General features: G+C 31.0%; 2 protein-coding genes across 2 annotated transcripts in view; one reads left to right on the top strand and one right to left on the bottom strand.

Annotated features, from left to right (window-relative positions):
* Positions 1-8,077, bottom strand: part of Flo2 (flotillin-2) — a 359,128-nt gene that overhangs the window by 303,731 nt on the left and 47,320 nt on the right. The gene's annotated exons all lie outside the window — the stretch shown is intronic.
* The window catches only part of LOC106682452 (glucose dehydrogenase [FAD, quinone]), a 47,076-nt gene continuing 43,389 nt past the window's right edge, over positions 4,391-8,077 (top strand). The window contains exon 1 of the mRNA XM_014423310.3: positions 4,391-4,483. The gene's annotated coding sequence lies outside the window, so the exon portion shown is untranslated. The remainder of the gene's footprint in view (positions 4,484-8,077) is intronic.

The raw sequence follows: 8,077 nt of genomic DNA, 5'->3' as shown, positions 1-8,077 counted from the left end.
TAAGGCAATAGAATTGGTGTTCCAGTTTTTAAAATCACAAAATTTACTTACAAAAATATAACTTGATCGGAAGAAAAAAAAAAAATTGAAAATAAATAAAATTTAACGAATATTAGCAAAATTAAATAAAATATAAATGGCGTTGATGACCAATGAAGTTTGGCGCCACTAAACAACCAAACAAACAAACAAACAATAAATTAAATTACCTATATGAGGAATATCTTGTGATATAGATAATTTAATCATTTTTTCATCGTCAATATCTTCTCTATCATATTGTCTATAGTTTTTTTTCTAAAACTAGAAAGCCAAATCATTTGAAATTGGTCTATCTGTTTAGAACATTTATCTTGTTATATAAACTGTCAAAGTTTTTTTGCACAAAATATTTCGATTCGATATCAGATGTTATTGGTTTTAGAGAAGTTAGGTTACATCCATTGGTATATCGACTCATCCACCCGATGGAACCACTGGGTCATCAGTGATTTGATTGCTGAATAACTGGATTGGTATAGTCTGATACATTTTAAATTCTATCAATGAGCTCGTTTCTGAGTTTAGAAACTAACCATTAACTCCCTATCTCATTAGACGTAATCACTTAAACAGTACGTGGAATACATACGGACAAATATGGGAGCATTATCATCAAAATAAAAAATAAACTGACTCAACAAGTGCAAATACGCTTATCTAAATCTACGAGTTAAGCTCCTAGTCATTAATACAGTCGAGGATTGGAGTGATCTAGATAACACCTACCTTCCCCTTCCTGTCTGCACGGTTCTTTCATAACTCAACGGCCAACTTTAGATCACGTTACACGAAAGTTTACGTGGGAAATTGAAACGAGAAAATGATGTATACCTGACATAACCAATAGCAGTAGCGAGATCCAATACAGTGATCTTTTTTACACTTGCCGATATAATGGAGGAAACGCCGATCGAGGTTCAAACGTAAAAAGGAGTTCCTTCCTTCCTCTTTGGGGTGTATCTGTTCCGCGAGGAAATCCACAGGAATAGAGTTATTTTAATTTAATGCTTCATATTATTTAATATAGTTTTATTAATATTTTTATAATAGGCCTGATGAAGTCCTGCAAATTAGGGCGAAACATCGGCATACTAACTATTTTTTGTTCCTTTTTGACCGCTACCCCGATCATCTCCTTCAAATACTTAAATATTTTTAAGTATAGAGGTAAAAGTAAGTCAGAAAATAGTAGAAATGAGTTAGCATTTTTATAAAATAGTTTTCACGCTCCATTCTTTTTTATTATATTAAGAATTTTTGTGAAAACTCCATCCTATTTGATATATCTTTAGTGTCCCCCCTTTAAACAAAACAAACCTAAAATGATGTTTTTTTCTAGTAACCGAAAGTTGTATGATGCACGCACCACACCGGATTTGTTTTATATTTTAATATTATATTACCACTAAAATTTAATTAGAAATTCCCCTGATCTAACACCCTGAAATACTGCTCCACGATTGTTACGTTCGTACAAAACAACATAACAAATAAAACAGCAGCAAAAATGCACCAAGCAAGAAGACTTGGAACAGAAAAAAAAAAAAGGACATTGAAAACCAGCTTTCCCAACAAAAAACCTGATTTACAAGAATGTTACCATACCTGCTGAAACAAGGGTTACGAAACTTTTGGAATAGGTCGCTTTAACAGAAGCTACGATTTGTTAAGTTAATGTTAACGATTTTATGGAACAAACCGGACAGAAATATGAAATTTACTCAAACTTTTTGCACATTTTAAATAACCCTCTCTCCTACAATCCGAAATAATTCACTCTTAATAAATGTATCAATTAAATTAAATATAACGGGCTGCCCGTAGCTCAGTGGTTAGACAGTCTTACCATTCTGAGATATATTGCCGGCGCCGGTTCGAATCTGGCCTGGGGCGTTGTCTTTTTTCATTGAGTAGCGGTCCCACAAAATGAAAGACTTCGACCCCCAACCATGGTGAAAATAATGGAAATAAATTAATACTATATGGAAAATTCCAATGTCATTAAGATATGAAGAAAAAAAATATAATGGCGTTAATACTTCTTGGAATAATATATACAACAGACAACACTAAAACCAATGTAAATTCAATATCCACGGTAATAAGTTCATATATTATGTTAGCTAAAAAAGACTTACTGAATGATATATCTTATATATGTTCTTCGTTTTATATGATTTTAGCAAACAATTTTATGACGATTTAAGTCTAATAGGACATTTCAATGAATTAAACAGAGTTCTAAGCAAGTGGAGGCAATGAGCATGAATGTTGCTATACAGTTTTATTTAAATGGCCAAATAATAATTGATAAGGCTATAAAAATAAAACGGGGAGCACTACAACAAAGGTAAAGTTATCAAATTAATTTTAGAAAACGATCTACGTAAAATATGTGTAAGAGACGAGGTATATGAGGCCGATGTAGGTAAGGTACTTAAGGCGTCACCTTAGCAATCTTTCAACTGGGAGGGTTGACTTTATTTCGCGGCGGCCCAACGGAATGAAAACTATTTCCTACCCTAGTTATAATAGGATGATAACCTATAGGATAACCCCCTCCTCCTCCCCGCGTATGTCAGAATTAAATTAAATTTAATAATTAAATCATTCCCCAGAGCCGAAGATTTCCTAAAACCCAATATTACCGTGGCGGCAGAGAAGAGGTAATCAAGTATTTTTCCTTGCCCTGTGCCATGGTCGACCTATATGGCGCTAAAAAAAGGGGGGGGTGAACATCTCTTTTTTATTATATTTATCTCAACAAATTGATTCACATCATGAATACATCGAAACTGTTTGAACTCAAAATGGGGAGACTTTTTTTTTATTATTATAATTTACTACTCCTGACTTTCTGATTGTTCCTACGAAAAGTCACGGGCCCTATGCTTTAAAGCCCTAAACTTAAATATTTGAAATAATGCACAAGTCAGTACCAACTCAAGTTTATTAGAGAAGGGTAAATATATATTGCGAAAGGTTTCGCAGGTTTCAACTATTATTTACATAATTATAATTATAAAGTAAGTAATTAATCATAAAAATAACTAGTGATGATGAGCATATATTAATTCTTTTTAACCAAACATTTTAATTGGCGTCATTAAACAATGTGAATTCGTAAATCTCACTTATCCGTCCTAGTAGGGACCGAGACATTGTCTAAGGACATCACACAGGTGCATCATACATCTTTCACTTACTAATATAAAAATTCGTATTTTAGATTTTCTCGAGGTGAAAGTAACGAATATCAACTTTGTTCCTGCCAGTAAACCAACAGCTTAACAAAAGGTAAAGAAGCCATATACATATAAATGAGGTAGGAAGAGATCGGGCTATCTCGGCTTTTTCCGATTCCAACACCTGTCTCTACTTTTCCCTTTTTACATCTTTAGTCATCCATCCAAGATTTTTTTTAAATTCATCATTTATCCCCTATTAGACAATTTTAATGAGGATAAGATGTATCTAATGTTAAACATCACTCGACTGTACACTGATTTACCAAACTTTAATTAAAATCGGTAGAGCCATTTTAGAGAAAATCCTAAAAAAGTAAAAAATAGATTCTATTAAGTGTCACTTCCGTTCGGTCGATAGTAACGAAAAACACGCTGTAAAATCGCAGGCAAATGATTGCACTAAATGTTTAATTGCAATTTCGTATGACTTTTCGTTTTTGAACCAAGCTTTTTACATACAGACGGACAATTTTGTGACACGGTAATTTGGACTCAGGGGACCTCAAAAGGTGAACTGGAATTCAAATTTTTTTATCGCAACACTTCCCCTTACTATATATTCCCTGTATAACCAATTGAAAAATTAAAACGCAATGCCAAGCTTAGCATAAAATTGATATGTATATCAATATATGAGGAGGCTATGTATATTAAAACGACTTTAAGAAAAAAAATTTAAATATATGATTTAACATAAATGTACAATATTTAAGTTTTTAATATTACTGAAAATGTTAGATGATTTTGTCAAAGGGTATTTTATTTTTCCTCGCCCATTTAAGCGAATTTAACCACTAAACCGTAGTTCTCCCACTGACAAAGCCAACTATTTTCCTATCCAGAGAAAACTGGGATGTTAACCATGCTTTGAACCGGGGTCGATCAGAGCGACCCTTGCTGTGTTAAGTGGTCACTTGCCAGTAGCTCATAGCGAACACCATTGGTAACTCTGTCAAAGGTAATTGGTGAGGAAAAAAGACGGGAGGAGAAGGTCGAGGAAGGAAAGGAGTTGAGATGTAGAAAGCTGGTGACGCAACGAACCTCCGGAGCTGGGGGGAGGGCTCCACCACCCCGGGGCGGACCAGTGTTTCTGTCGTTGTCCTTGTGTCTTGTTCCTTCTCCAGGGCATATTCTTCGCCGGCCAAGAGCTCCCGCGCGCCAACCCTTCGGCACCATCAGATCTTCTACTTCTGGTAAGTACTCAAGCATACCTGCTAGATACGCATTCTCATACACAAAACAACATTTTCTTTTTAAAAAATATTCAATAAGAAACGAATTTTTATTTATAATTTTTAAACAAATATTTTTTATTGTTTTAACAAGAATAATCGTAAATAAGAAATATAATTATAACAATCAATCAGCACGAATTTATTTTTCCTTAAGATCACATTTTACAAAAATAAAATTATATAAAAATATATTTTTTTTTACTCTCGTACTTTTTATCTTTGATCATTATCAGACTTTTCTACGCCTCTACACCTAAGTCCCATTATTAAAAATTATTTAGTTTCATAAACCTTGAGGCTTTTTATCAGATTTTTAAACTCAACAGAGACATGTATATTTTCAATTTTTGACTTTATCCATGATTTAAAATTCTCAACACAGTGCAAAATGATACCACTATATTCTATTTCAGTCACTGAAAATTCATAATTTCAACATTAACTGTTATAGTATATAATAGTCTCATTGTAAGCTCTATAAGACAAAGAAAAACAAAATTGAAAATATACAGGCCTGTATGGAGATTAAAATGCCCCCCAAAACAAAGTACCCTCACTGATAACTAATACTTCCTAGGAGTAACTAATAATTTTAATAATGTGATTGGGGTGAAGAAGGAGAAAAAATTTTGGAAATGGCCAAAGGCAAAAAAGCCAAAACGCTACTAAAATGTTGAAAATTTAAATAGATGGCGAAAATAAAATTATTAAAAAAAAAACTGTATTCCTATAAAGTTTTATTTTTTAACAATTTAGGTTCAATGTGGTCCTACGGAGATTTTTTCCCCTTCATTCTGATCGATAGTTAATAAGTTAAAAAATGAATCACACTAAAAAAGAAGTAACAACAACAATAAAGTTGCTCAAAAGGTATACACACCTATTAAAAAAAAATTAATATATATAAAAAAAGGGTAGTTGTCAGAGGGTAGCATAACAGTGTAAGGGCAGGTAATGGCAAATGATTCGTGCTCTTAAAAAAATATAATTAAATCTACAACTAACAAATATATTTTATCAACCTCATCAAATTGTTATTTAAAAGTTAATAAAGCCGTTTAAGATTCAGTAATTTTGGTTATTCATTCTTAAACCAATAAAATATAGTTATACATTCAATATAAATTCTATTTTTTTCTTCTTTTTTGTTCAGAGCCCGTCATATTCAGAGATTCATTGCCATGACGGAAAATGGAGTAAAACAAATGTTCAAACATTAAAATTAATTTTCTTTGTTTGTGAAGTATGTAGCACCCAGTACTTTGCAATAATAATTTTAAAAATATAGGATTTAAGCATGTATTTTCTATACAATGATACTAATTAAGAACATTTTCGAATTTATTTTGAAATACATATTTGTTCTGTTTTTATTTAGCTGACCCCATTAACCAGCATTGTTCATATCAGGTTTCCAATTTGCCACATGTATAATGGCTCTGTGGTATCCATGTTCAATCTAACAATTAATTCAGAGCAAGGTTTTAAACTACTGTTAAAAATTCATGCACATTCACGTTCTTTTGTTTTATTTTTTAGAAATATAAATAACCTCAAAAACAATATATTGAAATATATGTTTAAATGAATCTATATCAACATAAATATTTGTAAAAACGTCAATGACACTATTTGAAAAAATCATACTTATAGGAACTTATTCTCAAATCATGTAGCTATATTAAGCTAAAAAGAAATTTTTAAAACCAAATAACGGACCGCAACACCATTCAACATTAGGGACTCCTAAAATTTCTCTGCTGCAACTGCGTATATTTGATGAAACCGGCTTTCCGATAAAGGTTAGGCAAGGTATTACATAAATTTTGTTTACACAACACAAAACCAAAAAGAGAAATCAGTACTTAAAACGTCTTGGTCATCAGAACCCTACATTTAATGAATCTCTGTTTTTAAAGGATTATTTTTTATTAATGATCTTACTAATCATTAAAAGAAAAATATTTTCACATCAAATAAATTCAGATATAACGTCTAAATAAATTTTAAATATCTACAAATAAAACAGAAATATTTCGACCAGAAATCTTTAATCAATAACAATAATAAACCATTGTAAAATGTAAAATAAGGAGAAGAAAAGAGAAAATAAATGATTTTAAAAAAAATCGTTTATTAGTACAAATTATTTTTCGAATTTTTAAGTTGATGTCATTAAAAAAAAATAAAATGTCATAAATCGCACATTTCACAAACTTCGCATCAATAAGTATTTTAATCTATATATAAGATTAACAATAATTTAAATAACTTAAAAAATATTTTTTTTTATTGCAGAGCGCTTTTATGATTTATATTTTTTAAGGCTAATTATAAATTAGGAATTTTCCTATATGTGTTGGAACGATTAACACTCGATTTACAAATATACTAGATTTTAATGAATATTTTATAAATTCAAGAATTAAAAGATATATTAACATTAATGGCTAAAATGATTGGATATGGAGTGTAGCTGCAAAGCTTAGATGTAAACACATTATTTACTTAATAAAAACGGTGCTACTGTATAAAACATCAGTCAATTCGGATATTTGTTTGTAATTGAAAATTTCTTATATAATTATTGTACATCATCAGTAGTTATAAATAAATATAATAAAAATATTAAGAATAAAATTCCAAAATAAATAAATATATTAATATTCCAGAAATTTAATATCTTTTTTTTTATGTGAGAAATACGTGGTTGAGGCTAATTTATGCCAGTAAAGCGATATAAAAATATAAAATTTTTCTTTCCCAACCTAGGACACTCCCTCTATCCCCCCCCCCTCCTGTAACATCAGAATCGCCGTATTTATCAAGATTTTCCCCATTTAATAAACTGAAGAAAACTCTAAGGGTTCTACACAGGAATTATACTGAGATAATTCTTTGAAAATTTTCTCTAGTCCAAAACAGTTACCTTGGAAGTTGGTAGGAGCCTTGGGCAGCGTACATTTCACTCTTACCAGTTCCTCAAGGTCTCCTGTTACTTAACGAAGAAAGTGAACGCATTAACTGTGGCAAGGTTCCCTGGTTCCATTGTTATACCCGATATTAATAACTGATGACATAACTTTTCCCCAATCATTAGTTTCGCATAACGTTATTAGCATTTTTGCTTATGCTGATCGTGTAACACTATATATATGTATCGTTAAATATTAGGATTAAGACTGTTAAATAAAACAGAAAAACTTACATTTAGTTTCAACATGACGGGATAGCAAGACATATAAAGAAAAAAATTGTTGACATTGAGCATATACATGTAAGCCCAAAGGGTTGTGAAAATCCGGAAAAGGGGACCTAAATAAGCGAGGAAGATGATAATTATACAAAAAGATAACCTTGCAGATATTTTATTAATTATTAATTTTTATCAACTAATGAAAGAGTTTTCATTGCTTCAGAGTATGCAAGTTTTGGTCAAACACGTTATAATAATTAAATGGTTTTGGTCAAACACGTTATAATAATTAAATGGTTTTGGTCAAACACGTTATAATAATTAAATGGTTTTGGTCAAACACGTTATAATAATTA

The sequence above is a fragment of the Halyomorpha halys genome, unplaced genomic scaffold (assembly GCF_000696795.3).
Source record: "Halyomorpha halys isolate HHAL.00 unplaced genomic scaffold, Hhal_1.1 Scaffold415.1, whole genome shotgun sequence".
Taxonomy (NCBI): Eukaryota; Metazoa; Arthropoda; class Insecta; order Hemiptera; family Pentatomidae; genus Halyomorpha; species Halyomorpha halys.
This window is presented reverse-complemented; position numbering and strand designations above follow the sequence as displayed.